The 20,329-nt window shown below is 42.4% G+C and overlaps 1 protein-coding gene across 1 annotated transcript in view; it reads left to right on the top strand.

Annotated features, from left to right (window-relative positions):
* The window catches only part of SNTG2 (syntrophin gamma 2), a 1,181,343-nt gene that overhangs the window by 198,086 nt on the left and 962,928 nt on the right, over positions 1-20,329 (top strand). The window lies entirely within an intron of this gene.

Here is a 20,329-nt window from a genome sequence, read left to right as displayed (position 1 = left end):
ACATTGATTTATCTGGCTACACCAGTTCATCCATTTGAGGTTTGTTTAGCCATCAGATCATTTGATAATTTACAGTATCAACTTTGTATTACTGAAAGTATAACCAAGGTATTTGCAGTGTTGATGTCAATGGAATTGTGAGGGAAGAGATTGAAGAGGGGAACATGGAATATAGAATGCTAAAGCAGGTGATGGTTGGGACAGAAGCTGCAGGAATACTAAGCAGCTCGGTCACATAATAAAAGTTTACTTACTTATTGAAAGTGTGTAGTGTCTTCTCTCCTCAAAACTGGTCACAAGTTACGACCAGGCTATGGAAGAACAAACTGATGTGTGCAGGGAGAGGCGCTCCCGGAGGTATTGTTCTTTATTGTGCAGAGTCCAAGCACTATTGATGGAGGCAGTATCTTCGCTGTTGTGGCCACACCTGAGGAAAGTAACCCCACAGGAACAAGGCAAGCAGCAAGTGCTGAACTTTGTCCTCCCCATATTTTCCCCAACCTTAGGTTTGAATTTATTTACGAGGCTGGAGGCTGCCATTACTGTGGCGCAGTTAGGGCACGAGACAGGGCTATGAGTAAGGAGTGCATCTGAAACGGGTCACATGAAGATGCAGACCGGATTCAAATACGTAGGCACAGGACGCGTCACAATGCATGGATGACCCAAGGCCATATTGGAAACATCTAGACTTCACAGTCAGCCCGGTCATTGCATAAAAAAAGTACAAAGAAAAACGTTACTTTATTCCTTTGAATGCGCATATTGTGAGGAGTTCCTCACACCCTGCCTGCAATTTAGAGTCATACGTTGACTGGGTGAGTGGTAATAGTAATGTAAGCAGGAATGACCTTGCATCTCTTGAACCCATAGTGACTACAAGAGCTTGTTTGCTGACCTCCTGATCTGATGTCTCAGGGATATAATAGGTTTACCACAACCTTGCATCTGCACCTGGACTCTGCCCTCTCTGAGTCTATCCTGTCAAGTAGTGCCACCCCAGTCCTGGGCCCTTGAAAGTGGGCTTAAAGTACTTTACCAGCCTTTGTGAATCCAGTTGAACTGATGCATCTCTTCTGCTGTGCGACAAAATCCCAAGCAGAACCACTGCAATTCCGCTCCCCCAAGGATTGGACCCGTCACGAAGATCCACATTGGCACCGTAACACACAACACCTTTGGAACTGCCACTGTGCAACACATGCTCGGCACAAGCCCTGGCAGCCCTTATTGATGATGCTTTGATGATGACAAAATACTCCTCATTGCACCCTCACAACTCTTCAGAACTGATTCATCACCCTGACTGCACATCGCGAATGCTCGATGCCAGATTTAGAATCACAAGCCCCATTGACGGGTCCTCGATGATGGTGCATGCCCTCGCATCACAGTCTCACTGCATCTTGGAACCAATGCATTGCTTTGCCTGCATGTCGCATTTTCTACACAGATCCACTCAATGCCCCGTGAACCAGGATTGGAGGTATTTTGTTCAGGTGGCCTAGCTGGGTCCCTGTAGCTGGCCCATGCTCCATTGCAGTGAGCCTATCTTGTGAGTTGTCCCTGTCCGGCAGAACCTGATATCCACAGTTTTGGTTTTATTTTCTCAGGAAGTTTTAAAATAGCTCCTTTTCTACTAATTGGATTTTTGTCAATTTGGTCTTCCTTTAATTATTAAATTGAGCTCTATTTTTCTAAACTGGATCCTTTTTGTGTGGTGGTTTCACTTCTTTACAGTTTCAAGTGTTTCACAAATACTTTAAAGATTGCCTCTAAATTAAACCTGACTGCTCTGTGTCAAGCTACCAGGGGGGTTGAGCACAGGTTAAATTGGGGTTTGATTGTGCCTTATCCTGGCAACGATTTTATTTTCTGCTTAGTCAGGGCTCACACACCAGTCAACCAGTAACCCAATTTCTTAAAAATGAAGTGGCATTTTCAATAATGTTTTTGGAAAAAGTAACTTTAAAAAGAATTGGACTTTGTCTAATTGAGCCTCTAGTAGTCAAATTAGAAATAGCCTGCCATGATCTACCCTCTGTCAGTGCTTCTCCGTAACGAGGTGTGAAAACTGATCTGGGGCAGAAACAATGGATTGAGACATTTGGAATGGAGACTTAGGACTCCTTTCAATTCACAATTCACAAGGATAGCTGGGGAGGGAAAGAGACTAGTGTGAGGCTTGCACATTGATAAGTGTACATGAAGACCTGGGAAGAGAAGCCTTTGTTCCCTGTGCTCACTGTAGCCAACATGACCCCTCCATGTGGGAGGTGGGGTGAGCTGGTCATAGAAGCAGTTTGGTGTAGATGAGGAGGATTGGACTGATTATTTCCCTAAAACAACACCTGGCTGACACATCATAATTTCCCAAGGGCAGAAGGGTGCTGCCATGTTGGATTTGCCTCTGAATAGTACACTCCAGGATAGTTTGTAAAAAGGCAAACAGGGTGCACTACAAATGTGTGAAGAACTGGTTAGGAATTCACTACCACCCAGTGGCTAGTAAATCCTACAAAAGTGACATCTCACCCATTGCCCATCAGAAAACATGTAGAACAAAGGAGCAACCAAAGAAGACTGGACCTGCTGTCTGTGACACCTTAGTGTAGACATGAGGGTCTAATCTGGTTCCCACTTGTGCCCAGTACTGAGAAGTGGTTGTCACACATCCTATGTAGCTACAGAGAAATATCAAGCTGTAAGAGGCCTTTTTCCTGGAGCACCACTGTAAGAAAAGGAATTATTTTTGGAGAAATAGGGAGAAATGTAATGAGCAAAATGACACAAATCCAAACGAGGAAGCAGAGATGATTTGTATTTTTAAAGGTTTAGGAGTTAAAAAAACAAGAAAATGCAAAGTGCCACTCATTAATCACTGTTCAGGTTGATATGGACCTTGGTACGATTTCAGGCTGACTACAGTGGAGCTTGAGTCAGATAAGCCTAGAGGGTTCATCTGGTTAAAGATTTTACCTTCTGTCCTAATCTCTGAAATAGCTGTCAAAATCCTCCATTGGGGAAAGGTTGCAAGGTATATCAATATAAGTCCTGTAGAATGTGGATAGGTGGGTAAAGTGGTGGGCAAGTTACTTCTGAAACCATTGCTGTTGGTGTGAAAAGCACAGAGTAGGAAAAATTAAAGACTTACAGCCTCATGCATCAAGCCAAAATCCAGTCGGTAAAATACCGAATCGTTATTAGCTCCCGGTAGCGAGTCCCAAATACCCAATCCCAATGCATCAACCCAAAACGTGAGCAAATAACGAATCGCAAAATAAATATCCGCTAACATACCGAATCGCTAATACCCAAAATGCTAAATTACCGAATCGCTAAATACCGATTTTGCAGTTACCAAAACACTAACAGCTCCCGGAAAATGCCAATAGCAAATAACGAATCGCACCCCAATGCAACAAAACTCGCTAATAACGAAAATCCCAAAAATCGCTATTTTGCCAGAGCTAAATAAGGGGAATCAAAACCTGGAGGTAAAGTTAAAAAAAAAAAAAAAGAAAATGCAAAAAAAAATTCTACATGTGCAAATGATTGAGGCAATCACTAAACCCTTAAATGTGGCCCAGGAGACCCTGTTGGCTCCCACAAAATGTCTGCCCTCTACGTGCTTGCAAGGAGGATGTGGATCAATGCAGCAGGACAGCGCAGGAGAAGGGTCCAGGAGCGGGTTTTCAGACTGCGCATAACCTTGCTCGGGCAGAATGAGGACGAGGTGTACCAGAAGTATCGCCTCAATCGTGCCATGATCATGCGCCTGATTGCAGACCTGGAACCATTACTGCAGCACCAGACACACCGGACAAATGCAATCCCTGCGCACGTGCAGGTCCTATGCTGCCTGCACCTACTGGCCTCAGGGAGTTTCCAGGGGGTAATTGCGGTGGCCGGAGGGGTTTCTCAAAGCGCACTGTCACGCTTCCTCAAGAAATTCCTCGATGCCATGCTGACAATGCTCCACACACACATCAGCTTCCCCACAACCCCACAGCAGTTGGACCGCACCAAACAGGCTTTCTATCAGGTGGCACAATTCCCACATGTGATTGGATGCATCGACTGCACGCACATCCCCATATGTCCTCCCGCAGCTAATGAGTACATTTTCCGGAACCGCAAGTCATACCACTCGATCAACGTGCAGGTTGTGTGCGATGCCAATAACATCATAACGGACCTAGTGGCACAATTCCCAGGGAGCACACACGACTCCTACATCTTCCGCCACAGTGGAATGCACAGGCGACTAATCAACGGAGAATTTGGAGAGGGACTCCTGCTAGGTACGTAGAAATACGCTTCCCCACACCAACACCACACATGTATGTACATCACCAATGCTAAGTCTATGCTTCTATATTCTAGGTGACAGTGCTTACGCCCTGCGCGAATACATACTCACCCCATACTTAAATCCAGCAACCCCGCAGGAACATCGCTACAACGCTGCACACATCAGCACTAGGAATGTGATAGAGAGGACATTTGGAATTCTCAAGAGCCGCTTCAGAATCTTGCACAAGACTGGCGGCGCCATGCTATACCAACCTGAAACATGCTGCCGGATAATTGCTGTATGTGCAATGCTGCACAACATTGCCACCAGAAGGGGGATATCCATAGAGGTGGACAGGGATGCGGAGCACAGGGATGACCAACCACCCGCCCAACAACGACAGGCACACATCCCAAACACAGCAGAGGGCCATAGGAGGCGGACATACATAATGCAAAATAATTTTTGAAACATTTTAAAATGAGACATTACAAGTTAGTTTGGGGTGCAACTGTTTAATGCACAGTAGCACAGAGGATTGTGCAACAAAACTAGCATTGTAAATCATGCTCCATTTGCAATAATGTAAATTAAAGGTGCCTTAAAGTCACGCATGTGCATACACAGTATTTGGATGGCCATGGTTGCCCCACCATGGTCCTGCATGCATGTCCAACTGTCTAGTGGCGCTTCCCACGTACCCCAAGCCTCCGCTCAGGTGTATCCAATGCCTCACCACGGCCTGTCCCCGTGGAGGCACGCGAACTGCGGCGCCTGGTGCTGGCCTGTGCCAGTGACACGCTGCTGACACTGGAGGCAGCCTCACTTGTGTCATCCCCTCCCAATGCAGCAGCACTGCATGTGCTGCTCTGTAGGTGTTCCATTGCAGTGGTGATGTGTCCTAGTGACTTAGCGACATCCCCGCAGAAGTGCCCAAGGTCCACCTGCAGGGAGACTGAGCGGCGTGCCAACACTGCGGTGCTGTTCCTGTGCCGTGTTATGGCCTTGGTAGCGGCGGCAGAACGCAACAGTTGCTGCCGGTGCCTCCTCTTATGGCACTCATGGCCCACCCTCATGGCATGGGTAAGCTCATGTACCTCCTCCCTGAGCTGCGCATTGCCCTCTGCAACCGCAGTGGTCATGTCCCTGACCGCCGTGCTCATGTCTGTGACTGCTGCAGTCATGGCGCGCATCTCCCTGGCAAGGCGCACAATATTGCAGCTAATGCTAGCCACATGTCGTCCCTGCAGGCGCTGTGTATGCAGCATCCTCTCCTCAATTGCAGAGGTTGTTGGGACATCCTGTTCGGCTGAGGAGACGGAACTGCGACGAGCCCTGTGCCGCCGTGTGTGTCTTGCGCCTCCAGGTGGTGCATCAGGTGGTGTGTATGTGCGCTGCCTGGGTGCCAATTGCGAGGAGGGTGTTTCCATCTCCTGCAAGGGCGCAACTTGGGACCTGCGCCTCTGCAGTATTGTGGCTGTAGTAGCTGCAGCCTGTTTGGCTGGTGCCGTTGCTTGTGGCGCTGGTGCTGGTGCCGTTGCTTGTGGCGCTGATGCTGGTGCCGTTGCTGGTGGGGCTGGTGGAGGTGGTACTGTTGGTGTGGCAGGTGTTGGCGATGCATGCGCGTCCTGCGCTGTCTCCTGGTCTGACTCTACGGGTGTTTCCGAGATGATCAGCTGGCCGCTGTCGTCCGAATCCCCAGGTGATGCATCTGTGTGTGAAACAGTGCATGGTTAGTGGGATAATTACAACTACATAGTGTTGTACACATAAATGTCCCTCTGTGGTCCACTAAATGAACAGTCTCCATCCATGTTCAACTGCTGTGGTGTATGGTCATTGGATTTACGCCTGTACATGCACACTGGGCTGACTAGACTACAACTCCCAGGATGCACTAGTGTCATGTGTAAAGCTGTCTGTGCCAGCGCTGCAGACACACTGAGATCGGGCTGGGGGCGTGGAAATGGATTTACGCTACGCTGGGTGTGGGCACAGGCATGCATCTTACCTTGGGCACTTGTGGCTGCGCCGGACGTGTCCATCTGTGTCACCCCCACGACGGCTTCCCGCTCTATCGTCCCTTCCACAAGGTCCTCCAGGGCTGTGTTGGATGGTGCTGTAGATGGTCCGCCTCCAGTCCTGCTCGACTCCCGGAGCCTCTCCGCAATCCTCTCTTTGGCACGCTTCCGCAGGTCGTACCACCTTTTTTTGAGGTCGTCGATGCTGCGGGTGGTGACCCCAACTGCATTCACCCTCTCACGGATGCGCAGCCATATGCGCCGCTTCTCCTGCTCAGGCACCTTGAGGGACAGCTTGCCAAAGAGGCGATCGTGTTTGCTGGTGACTCCCTCGATTAGGTACTCGAGCTCCCTGTCCGAAAACTTTTGCTTTCGCTTGCGTGCTAACTCAGCGCTGGATGGCACTTCCTGCGCCATGATGTGTGTTTCCTTGGATTTGCTGAGTCGGTGTGGCCTCACTCTGCACAGGCAGTCCTCCTTCCCAGCTCCTGTCTGCTCCTCTGTCGAGGCTATGTGGGTGGGGCTGCAGTATTTCCTGGTTGGTGATGTCATCTGCACGTTCCCGGAGCGACGCGGCAAATTGCGATTTCGCTATTACCGATTCGGTAATAGCTAACTCGGTATTACCGAACTCGGTATTAGCTAATTCGGTATTACCGAACTCGCAATTTGCTAATGGGAGTTTGCATGCCCCGCTATTGCGAAATCGGTAAATTTAGCGATTTATAAGGAATCGCTAAATTTTACTGAATCTGTTGATGCATGCCATATACCGATTCCTTAATGGCGATTCCTTATTTTTCGCTATTAAGGAATCGGTATTCCTTTGGTTGATGCATATGCCCCTTAGTGCTAGTGTTGGGCGAATACCATCACGCCTCTGACCATTCATTATTCCTACCTTCAGACTTAGTCTTTTTTATGGAGCTCAAAATTGTCTAGCAGTGCTAATCTAACATCCCTTCAAACATCACAACAAAATAGGCCTCCTGTGCCATGAGGTAACGCACACATATCCAAAGGACTTGGAGGTTCCAAAAATGTTCCCACCTTTTCAGACTTTCTGGGGTAGCACCTTTGGGTTACTTCTAAGGCTCCCAGGATATCAGGGAGAGCATTTAGTGACCATGACACACTCCAGCAGAGACTGTCAGAAGGGTCCAGTCCTGTTCTAGTTATTAGTGATCAGCTGGGCACTTCACGGAAATGGCTTCTTACAGCTTGATGTGTCCCTGTAGCTGCACAGGAAGTCAGCCAACTTGCCTTTGGAGTCAACTTATTTGTCCCGGGTACAAGTGGGAACAGATCCAACACTTCAGGCCTCCTTATAGGCTTCAGACAGCAGGTTTACTCTCTTCTGCTACACTTTAGTAGCTAGTAGGTGTAGATGATACAGGAACACTCCTTAACCAATCGGGAAAAAGTTATCAGACAGCCCTACCAATTTTACACCCCATCCTGTTGGCCTTACTGCAAAGTAATATAGAGTGCACTATTGTCCAAGGTGGTGCACGCCTTTAGCCCTGAAGAGAGCCTTTGCAACAGCCAGGGGTGTCTTGAGCAACCCTCTCATTCTCAGCTATACCAGGCAGGTACTAGGACCAACTACCCCTCCCATCGAGCTGGTACCCAACAAGCTACAAAGGCCCTAAAGAACATCGGCCTCATGACTCCCCTTACACTTTACTGTGAATAGGCAGCCCTCACCATTGCTTCTTTGAAGTAAATTCAAATCCTGAATCCTCCCAGCTGCTCTTCCTGGGCTGAGAAGTGTCACAAGCCTCACCTCTAGCCCATCCTCTCCAAGGGGCTCAAGTCATTGTGCTGCACCGCTTGACCTTGGTAAGGTCAAAGGGGCAGCAAGCAAGGAAAATGTAACTTTCTGAAACTTGCTTGTCCTAAAAATAAAATAAAAGTTGATCTTCACCTTTGAAGTGGATCATTATTAAATATTTAAAATAGTGGTTGTACCATTTCTCTAGCTTGTCCCAAACCAGAGATAACAAAAATGTATAGATTAATCTGCACTCTAGTTTTCCTCATAGGATAGCCTGAGCCTTTCACTCTCAAAATAGGTCTTGGGGGATTTTCACTATAGGGACATGTCAGCATTAAATAACTCCCTCTTACTTTATCCTATCTTGGGCTCTATGAGGACTGCCTAAGGGTGTTTTATTAACATTTAAAATGGAAGAATTTCCTGTTATAATGTTTACTTTGACAGGTCGGACTGCACATTCAAACTACACTAGTTAGGCTACATTGGTGGGCCTGAAGCCATGTTTCCCTTTTCAATCTAGTGGATGACATATTAAGTGGTGTAGTCAACAGGTGACATTGATTTTTCCATTCCATGGATGTAGTTTCTACACCATATACTATGGTGTTATAGGAGAGTTAGCATGCCAGTTATGGATTAGTTCATTTTTACATGTGTTAGGAATCAGAGCACATAAAACCGAGCTAAAAATGTGGGTGACCATTTAAAAAGGGGCATTTTCTCAGAATCTTGGTGACAATTAGCAACTGGACGTGTACTTGATACTTTAGGTGGCCTTCGATGGAAGGAGTCATGGCCCCTAATTGCTGTCCCTGATGTCCTGTGAACCTTGCAGGAGACCAAGAGGAGTTGCTTTTGAAAGTCTAAATAGTTAGGGCTTTGAACACTTTTGGATTCCCAAGACCTCTGGAGAGTCAGCTGGAACTTTCTGCAAAGGTGTCTACATTTTAGTGGATTTCATCAGGCACAGCTTCAGGATTTTCCTGAAGGTACAAAGCTTGACTGGGTGAAGATAGGAAAGTAGCTGACTGAAGAGAATACTTTAGTGGCTGTGATATTTGATTTTCCAGCTTGTCACTATTCCTGCTAAAACCAATGGCTTCAGTCTATGGTTATCATTCTTTAAGTGGACTTTGCGGAATACAGCCTGCAGCTTTGCTCCACTGGAGGATTTTGACTTCCGTCTTAGAGGCAAAGTCAGAAGGAAAATCCTCTACCTGCACATCCCTCTTGAGGTGTCTGATGTCCACTCGATTGCTGTTGATCAGAAACCATGGGTCCCGGTCAGTCATGAACGGTGTTTACTGACAGCCACTTTACTTTTTCTTGGTGCTATTTTTCCTAAACCTTTCAAAATGATATCTTTCTTTCCCTGCGTAGGATTTTTAATGTTTTGGTGTCATTTTGTTCATTGTATAAACAGTGACTTCTGGTTGGAAATTCACTTTTTTTTATGGCCCTTTTTGACCAACAATTTTCAGAATATGTATCTCCAATGTCTACTTTTGGATTTATGTTGTTTTTTGTCATTTTTGTTAATACATTTTTCTTTATTTTTAGAATTTGGAGGTGTGATTTTTATTGTGTTGCATTTTGACTTTTTAATTGTTTTGGGATTGCTAACTTTTTAACACATTTTCCTTAAGTTAAGCCTGTCCGCTCTGTACCATAGCTGCCAGCCGTTAAGCCCAGGTTTATTTATTGAACTTCTGTGTTGGACATGGAAGGTTTAATAATTGGGAAGGACTAACACCTTCCCTAACTAATAGCCTATTTTATTGCAGGTTTTAACTCCTGACCGCATATCAGTCATTAGATCTTTTGGAGAACACAGGAACACTTTGCAAACAAAGGGCAGCTTTAGCAATACCTCTTTTGTCTTTGGGCACAGATGACTCCTTTGAGCTCAGCTGGACCTGAAGTTGGGAGCTATTGCCACTACTCTTGGACCTCTGGTGTTAAATCCTGCTTGACAGGTGTTTCTGAGGCATATGTAAAAGGTTTGCACAGATGAGGGTGATCAAAAAGGACCAGAGCCCAATTCTTGTGTATCCTCTGTCTGGTTGCTGAAGAACCCTGTTTTTGCCCTACTCGATATCTGTCTCCTGTTTTATGTTGTGAGCTCAAGGCCTGCTTCAAACTTTATTTTAGTGTTAGATGTAGGACGACACTGGTGATTTCCATAGTACCCTCCAGAACATCCCTAGCTCTCAGAGTCAACGTTTAGTGTGGCTGAAAACATCTGCCATTTTGGCATTGGACTGGCACATGGTAGTTAGGGTCAGTTTACATTTAGGCACAAAAGAACTACTGAAAAATTATTCAACTCAATCCACTAGCTGGTATGAACCATAAATGTGGAACCCTAAGGTACCCTCTGAAGAACACTCTCCTGACCTATGGACAACCAGAAGAAGGACTGCACCTGTTTTTGAGACCTGTGAAGGTTTCTCAAAGGCTGACATGCTTACATTTGTACCCAAAGAAAATTAGTGGACACCAAGAGACAGTTAGCTTACTTCCTATGTGGATACAGAGATTAAGCAAGGTCCAATAGGCCTTTTTCCTAAAGTGCCCAGCTGACTAGTAGCTGCTGGACCTGGACTCTCCTGTTGGCCTCTGCCTGACACCCTGAGAGTTTGTACGTGCCCCCTCTGAGGTCCTGAGGAACTTAGAAGTGGACTTATGTGGTTGTTTGGGCAATGGACATAAGAAAATGTTTGGAAACTTTGAAAAACGTTTCCTCCAGAGCATCAGCAGGACCTGCTGGAAAATGTATCCGACCAGCAGTTTACCAGCATTAGATTGGTTTTCAGGATTGTCCTGCACATCCAAAACAACAACTAAGTCCCTTTCTGTATTGGGAGTCAGAGAGTCAGAAAAAAGAATCATATATATATATATGTGATCAAGCCCACTAGTTGGGTGAAACGCGTCATCTGCCATGCCGGTCATTGCTTGTATATAAAAAGAAGAATATACCTGCATGCAAACTGGAGTCCGTTTTCCTTCCTTCGGCTGAGCTGCTGTCGCTGGGAATCTGATGATCTGTATATAAATATATATAGATAGATAGATATATTCACAGGAAAAAACATAGGTTTCAGGGGAGTTATAGTTAACTGGCCATTTCACTCGTACAAAACCATAGAAATTCCTCAATTATAGTTATTTCTGCTAACTATAACTCGCGCACCCGCAATGCACTGCTGATGATGTCACATATTGCCTTATTCATGACATGGTCAGTGACATCACTGATGACATCACTGAAGACATCTCAAATGACATCACTGATGACATCATCCAGTGAATGTGGTTTAGTTTGAACTATAAATATGTATTATATATAGACCAATCTGTATTGAAGATTGAGTGGATATATAACTGTCCCGATGGAGGATTTAGTAGCTGTCTGACTATCTGTTTAAGTGAGTAATTAAAAGTGTCTCACTTAATACATGGATTAGTAACTAAACTATGTGAATGTGTGCATCACTGTCTCTGTTGTTGTATAACATGCTGCATCAGTTGATCACTAACTACATGAGTGTGTATATTAGTTATTGATTAGTTGGGTGAGTATTTGTATGGGACACTGAGTTTGTGTGTGGTTGGATGGGGTGTGTGTAACTATATGCATAGATATGTGAATGGTTGATTGACTCGGTGTATAGGTTTGAGAGTGCACGTGGAAACAGTTGTGTGGGTGACTGTGTGTATTTATTTGTGTGTTGGTGAGTGAATATATGTTTTAGTTGTACATCTTCAACAAATTAACAAAATAAAAGGCATTGTATGTGAGAGTTGGTATATATAAACAAGTATTTGTAAGAGTCAGTGATTGTGAGAGTAACTATATGAATTAGTGTATACTTGTAATGGTGATTTTTTAACATATTAACTATGAGTTACTATGTGTTTGAATAAATGAGGTGTTGTTGGATAATTGTGTGAGTAAATGTAAGTGTGATAAATTTTTTTCATGAGTGAGTAGGATGACTGTATAACCGACTAAGATGACTGCTGATGTGTCAATGTCTATATGTGTATAAGTGCATTTGATAGTGTTCTATTAATTAGTGACTGCATGTATAAATCATTCTGTTGTGTTGAATGGGTAGTTGTGTGTGTAGAATCAGTGAGTGGGTATGTAATAACTGGTATATATATATATATATATTCACTTAAAAAACCATAGGTTTCACACATGTTATAGTTAGGTGGACATTTCACTCGTAAAAAACCAATGAAATTCTCCCGTTATAGTTAGTTCAGATAACTATAACTCGCGCACCCGCAATCCACTGCTCATGACGTCACATATTACATCACTCATGACATGGTCAGTGGCATCACTCATGACATCACTGATGACATCATCCTTTTGATAGAGTGACGGTCGCGCGAGTTATAGTTATCTGAACTAACTATAACGGGGGAATTTCATTGGTTTTGTTCGAGTGAAATGTCCAGCTAACTATAACGCCCCTGAAACCTATGGTTTTTTAAGTGAATTTGCAAGGTTTTTTAAATGCTAATTCCTAACTATAACGTGTGTGAAACCTATGGTTTTTTCAGTGAATTTGTACGGTTTTTTAAATGCTAAGTTATGTATTTATTATTATAATTTATATATTTATTTTACAATAAATTACGTATTACATTTGTTTTATGGTTTTTCACCGTGCGCGGGTTTTTAAAAAATAAATAAAAATTTTAATGTTTTTTTCTGCCTTCGGGGTCCTTCAGGGACCCCCTGACAAAGGCTAGGGGGTCAGGAACTCACTACCCTGCCCCCTTTTCACGTTTGCCACCTTCCTTTTTCACTCTCGCACTCAAAACAAACAAAATGGCGGCCGACACTTCCTGATTTCGACCGATTCGAATGTTGACTGACATGTAACCACCAATCAGAATTACGCTTGTGCACGTTAGGGTGCGCGCACGGTGCGCGGCTATAGATATTTATGTACTTTAACTGCAATTTTCTCAGGAACTACTAAACAGATTGACTCCATATATGCAAAAGGCACATCCCTGACCTGAGGACTACCTCTTTGCCAAATTTCAAGTAATTCTGTTCAGCCTTTCGGGCTGTACCTTCGACTAAAGGTCCTATGGGAAAATGCATGGGGAAAACGCGTTTTGGGACCCCCTTTTTCTCAGCCCCCGCTTGACGAATCCCCCCGAGACTTTCAGGGTAGGAGCTGAGCGGAGCGCCCCATTAGTTTTGAAATTTTTGCAAGGATTCGTCAAACGGCGCCAAAGTTATTCAAAATAGAATTTTCAGATTTCCTATGGAAACACGGTCCTAACTATAACTATCTACTGGCGACCGCCAGTAGATAATATATATATATATATATAAATATATATATATTTTTTTTTTCACTGAAAAAAACATAGGTTTCAGAGACGTTATAGTTAGAATTTAGCATTTAAAAAACCTTAGAAATTCACAGAAAAAAAACATAGGTGTCAGGGGTGTTATAGTTAGCTGGACATAGCATAGAAATTCCTCTGTTATAGTTAGTTCTGCTAACTATAACTCGCGCGCCTGCAATGCACTGCTGATGATGTCACATATTACATCATTCATGATATGGTCAGTGACATCACTGATGATATCACTGATAACATCTCAAATGACATCACTGATGACATCACTGATGACATCATCCAGTGAATGTGGTTTAGTTTGAAATTTAAATTTGTATTATATATATACCAATCTGTATTGAAGATTGAGTGGATATATATTTGTCTGGATGGAGGATTTAGTAGCTGTCTGACTGTCTGTTTAAGTGAGTAATTAAAAAGTGTCTCACTTAATACATGGATAAGTAATTAAACTATGTGAATGTGTGCATCACTGTCTCTGTTGTTGTATAACATGCTGCAGCAGTTGGTCACTAACTACATGAGTGTGTATATTAGTTATTGATCAGTTGGGTGAGTATTTGTATGGGACACTGAGTTTGTGTGTGGTTGAATGGGGTGTGTGTAACTCTATGCATAGATGTGTGAATGGTTGATTGACTAGGTGTATAGGTTTAAGAGTGCATGTGGAAACAGTTGTTTGGTTGACTGAGTGTATTTATTTGTGTGTTGATGAGCAAATATATGTTTTAGTTGTACATCTTCAAAAAAGTAAAAAAATAAAAGGCATTGTATGTGAGAGTTGGTGTATATTAAGAAGTATATATAAGAGTCAGTGATTGTGAGAGTAATAACTACATGAATGAGTCTATAATTGTAATGGTGATTTTTTAACATATTAACTTTGCGTTGCTATATGTTTGAATAAATGAGGTGTTGTGTGTATAATTGTGTAAGTGAGTAAATGTAAGTGTGAATATTTTTTTCATGAGTGAGTAGGATGACTGCATAACTGACCAAGATGACTGCCGATGTGTCAATGTCTATATATGTGTATAAGTGCATTTGATAGTGTTCTATTAATTAGTGACTGCATGTATAAGTGAGTCTGTTGTTGAATGGTTAGTTGTGTGTGTAGACTTAGGAATCAGTAAGTGGGTACGTAGTAACTGGTATTGGTGTGTCAATGGTTTCAAATATGGTACTCTGTATTTTACAGTGAGTGATGAAAGGTTATACTAGTGTATGTTCAGGTGTATCAGATTGTCATGTGGATGATGTCATCAGTGATATCATTTGAGATGTCATCAGTGATGTCACTGACCATGTCATGAATGATGCAATATGTGACATCATCAGCAGTGCATTGCGGGCGCGCGAGTTATAGTTAGCAGAACTAACTATAACGGAGTAATTTCTATGGTTTTGTACGAGTGAAATTGCCAGCTAACTATAACACCCCTGAAACCTATGTTTTTTCCTGTGAATTTCTAAGGTTTTTTAAATGCTAATTTCTAAATATAACCTCTCTGAAACCTATATTTTTTTCAGTGAATTTCAAAACTTTTTTAAATGCAAATTTTTAACTATAACGCCTCTGAAACCTATGGTTTTTTTCAGTGAATTTTAAAGGTTTTTTAAATGCTAATATTTAAGTGTGATAGTAGTTATACCTATTTTTTGTACTGATTTTCTACAGTTTTTTAACTGTTTATTTATAAATATTTTATTCATTAAATAACATATTTTTCCGAAAATTGCAAAAAAAATTTTTATTTTAAATTGAAACTGAAATATTGATTAAATTTTTGTTTCATTTTTTATTTTAATATATTTATATTATTTTTTTTTCGGAGTCGCACACTCAAAGCGTACACATCACCGGTGGGTGCGCGGATTCTAGCTGCCATTTTAGAAAAGTCATGAAGGATCCGCGTACGGTGTGCGACGGCTGCGTGTTTTTCAGTTACATCAAATACATTTAATATTACGTGATGTGTGCGATTGGTATGCAACCAGTCCACGACTCCTGCTCCCGGGCATTCGCGACATATGCGCATTATGGTACGCGATGCTTGCGCGGTGGCGGGTCCCACGTGACGTCATATATATGCCGGGCGCGCTGGGTGCGCAACTCCCGCAAAAATATTTTATGTTCCAAAATGATATGTATGTGTCTTTAATATACATATTAGGGCAAGAGATTATCTAAGATATTCATAAAAATAATATATTTGTACTTATAATAAACATATATTATTTTTAAATATATATATAACAAATGGGGGTGCACAGCTCACAAAGTCCAGTAAGCCAAATTATAAGCAAAAATCACTTCTTTATTTCAAATTGTTTCACTTTAAAAACATTCTATTCAGAATCATCAGCGAACGTGTTTCGCTCCCACATGGGGAGCTTCCTCAGGGCGCAAAAAAGTGGCAATTGGCAATATAACAGTCACAGCGTATCTCAATCTGATATGTGATTATTCGTTGTCCCGCAGAAAATCCGTCGTCGAATCAGAGGTACTTCAAATACTCCCAAATGTTCCTGTATAAAAATATCGGAGTTTTCAAATCGGTCCGTAACAGAAAGGAAGAAGTAAATCCAATAATTATCCGGTTGTAAATAACAAATAAGATCAGCAATCCGTTGGACGCTGCACTCAAATTAGAACCGACACAAAGTGGGCAGCCTAAAGTAATTTGACGATTAAAAAAAAGAGAGTGTCCGGTCGGTGTGGCAACAGTAGAGGCGGCAAGATTCGGCCAGTATCTATAACTGATAACTGATAACTGGCAGTTCGGCTCTAGAGGCAGAGAACCAGGTCAGCAGAACTGCTTTAGAGCCAGAGAACCAGGTCAGCAGAGCTCTTTAGCGAGAGAGAACCAGGTCAGCAGAGCTGTTTTAGAGCCAGAGAACCAGGTCAGCAGAGCTGCTCTAGAGGCAGAGAACAAGGTCAGCAGAACTGCTTTAGAGCCATAGAACCAGGTTAGCAGAGCTACTTTAGAGCCAGAGAACCAGGTCAGCAGAGCTCTTTAGCGAGAGAGAACCAGGTCAGCCGAGCTGCTTTAGAGCCAGAGAACCAGGTCAGCAGAGCTGCCCTAGAGGCAGAGCACCAGGTCAGCAGAGCTGCTTTAGAGCCAGAGAACCAGGTCAGCAGAGCTGCTCTAGAGCCAGAGAACCAGGTCTGCAGAGCTGCTTTAGAGCCATAGAACCAGGTTAGCAGAGCTGCTTTAGAGCCAGAGAACCAGGTCAGCAGAGCTGCTCTAGAGGCAGAGAACCAGGTCAGCAGAGCTGCTTTAGAGGGAGAGAACCACTCTCTATTTCTCTACTACTCACTCTCTACTACTCACTCTCTACTACTCTACTACTCTCTACTACTCTCTCTACTACTCACTCACTACTACTCACTCTACTTCTCCCTACTACTCTCTACCACTCACTCTCTACTAATCTACTACTCACTCTCTACTACTCTCTCTCTACTACTCACTCTCTACTACTCCCTCTACTACTCTCTACTACTCACTCTCTACTACTCTCTCTCTGTACTACTCTCTACTACTCACTCTACTACTCACTCTCTACTACTCTCGACTACTCTTTGCTACTCACTCTCTACTACTCACTCTCTACTACTCACTCTCTACTACTCTCTACTACTCACTTTCTACTACTCACTCTCTACTACTCCCTCTCTACTACTCTCTCTCTACTCACTCTCTGCTACTCACTCTCTACTATTCTCTAGTACTCATTCTCTACTACTCACTCTCTACTACTCTCTACTACTCACTCTACTATTCTCTACTACTCTCTGCTACTCACTCTCTACTACTCTCTACTACTCTCTACTTCTCACTCTCTACTACTCTCTACTACTCACTCTCTACTACTCACCCTCTACTGCTCACTCTACTACTCTCTACTACTCTCTACTACTCACTCTCTGCTACTCTCTTTACTACTGTCTACTACTCTCTACTACTCTCTACTAGTCACTCTCTACTCTCCTTTACTCACTCTCTACTCTCTACCTCTTTACCTCTCTCTACTACTCTCTACCTCTCTACCTCTCTACCTCTACCTCTCTACCTCTACACCTCTACCTCTACACCTCTACCTCTCTACCTCTCTCTACCTCTCTCTACACGCACACATATGCACATATATATATATGCATATATATGCAGATGCATTTATATATATTTATGTGTATATATATATACACATACATATATAAACATATATATAATCTGCATATCTATATAAATACAAATATAAATGCATGCATACATATACATATATGCATACATATGCATGTTATGTACATGAAAGTTTGAAAAACACTAATACAAGCAAAGCTAAAAACCCACCTGATTACAAACAGAATTGCTTTAACTTAGACAAGGGTGAGACCTATTGCATTTTCAATGCTTGTTTACTTTGGTTCTATCAAGAAGGCATTCAGATGTGTCACACATTTGCCAAAAAAAATATGAATGGTAGCACTCTAGTTGCTCATCTGATCACTGTAGTAAAGCTACTGCTCCAGGGAAGTCTGCTGCTGCTATTGAAAGTGCATGTTTCAGTCTGCATGTCAGAAGTTTTTAATGAAATAGAAGAGGATTTGAGAAGTCACTCAAAATGTGCCCTAATTTTTCTTTTTCCAGCACTAATCTTAATTTCTATGGCAAAATGAACCCCCTCATTGTGTTCCTTTTAAATTAAACTACTCACTCTCTACTACTCACTCGCTACTACTCTCTGCTACTCACTCTCTACTACTCTCTACTACTACTCTCTACTAATCACTCTCTACTACTTACTCTCTACTACTCACTCTCTACTACTCACTCTCTACTACACACTCTCTACTACTTGCTCTCTACTACTCACTCTCTACTACTCTCTAATACTCACTCTAATACTCACTCTCTACTACTCCCTACTACTCACTCTACTACTCACTCTCTACTACTCCACTACTCTCTACTACTCACTCTTAACTACTCACTCTCTACTACTCTACTATTCCCTACTACTCTCTCTCTACTACTCACTCTCTACTTCTCTCTACTACTCATTCTCTACTACTCTCTACTATTCACTTTCTACTACTCACTCTCTACTATTCTCTACTACTCACTCTCTACTACTCTCTATTTCTCACTCTCAACTACTCTCTCCCTCTACTACTTTCTACTACTCACTCTACTACTCACTCTCTACTACTATCTACTACTTTCTACTACTCACTCTCTACTACTCTCTACTACTCACTCTCTACTACTATCTACTACTCTCTACTACTCACTCTACTACTCACTCTCTACTACTCTCTACTACTCACTCCCTGCTACTCACTCTCTACTACTCACTCTCTACTACTCTCTACTACTCACTCTCTACTACTCTCTACTAATCACTCTCTACTACTCTCTACTACTCACTCTACTACTCACCCTCTAATACTCTCTACTACTCACTCGCTACTACTCTCTCTACTACTCTCTGCTACTCACTCTCTACTCTATATTGTCTATTACTCATCCTCTACTCTCTACCTCTCTCTACATCCCTACCTCTACCTCTCTACCTCTTCCTCTCTACCTCTACACCTCTACCTCTCTACCTCTCTCTAACTCTCTACACGCACACATATGCACATATATATGCATATGCATTTATATATATGTATGTGAATATATATATATACATACATATATAAACATATATATAATCTGCATATCTATATAAATACAAATATAAATGCATGCATACATATACATATACAGATGTTATGTACATGAACGTTTGAAAAACACTAATAAAAGCAAAGCTAAAACGCCACCTAATTACAAACAGAATTGCTTTAACTTAAACGAGGGAGAGACCTATTGCATTTTCAATGCTTGTTTACTTTTGATCCATCAAGAAGGCAGTCAGATGTGTCACACATTTGCCATAAATTCTGAATGTTAACACTTTAGTTGCTCATTAGATCACTGTAGTAAAGCTACTGCTCACCAGAGAAATCTGCTGCTGGTATTCAAAGTGCATGTTTCAGTCTGCATGTCAGAATTTTTTTATGAAATAGAAGAGGATTTGAGAAGTCAAAATGTGCCCTAATTTTTTTTTCGGCAGCTCTAATCATAATTTCTATGGCAAAATGAACCCCCTCATTTTGTTCCATTGCAAATTAAATGTTTTAAGTGTTACCACTTTATTCCAATCAAGATGGCTTCAGGTGTGCCATACTTTTGTCATAAGTAAGGCTGTTAGCGCTCTAGTTGTTCTTTAGAATACTTTGGGACATTCTGTCATTGGGCTATACTTGGGCTCTTTTGTCTCTGGTGGCCATCTGGGGAGACTTATTTGTTATGAAGTTTCCTAATTTCCTCATTTACTACAGTCTCCTCAGTAGGAATACGTTCAGTTTTTTACTTTGATTCCATCAAGAAGGCTTTCAGATATGTCACACATTTGCCATAAATTCAGAATGTTAGCACTCTAGTTGCTCATTAGATCACTTTAGTAAAGCTACTGCTCACCAGGAAAGTCTGCTGCTGGTATTGAAAGTGCACGTTTCAGTCTGCATGTCAGAATTTTTTTATGAAATAGAAGAGGATTTGAGAATTCACTCAAAATGTGGCCTAATTTTTCTTTCTGCAGCACTAATCATACTTTCTATGGCAAAATGAACCCCTTCATTTTGTTTCTTTTTAAATTAAATGTTTTAAGAGTTACCACTTTATTCCAATCAAGAAGGTGTGCCATACGTTTGTCATAACTAGGACTGTTAGCGCTCTACTTGTCCTTTAGAACACTCTGGGAAGCTGCAGT

The sequence above is a fragment of the Triturus cristatus genome, chromosome 6 (assembly GCF_964204655.1).
Source record: "Triturus cristatus chromosome 6, aTriCri1.1, whole genome shotgun sequence".
Taxonomy (NCBI): domain Eukaryota; kingdom Metazoa; phylum Chordata; class Amphibia; order Caudata; family Salamandridae; genus Triturus; species Triturus cristatus.
The sequence above is the reverse complement of the archived record's forward strand: the minus strand, read 5'-3'. Positions and strand labels throughout refer to the sequence as shown.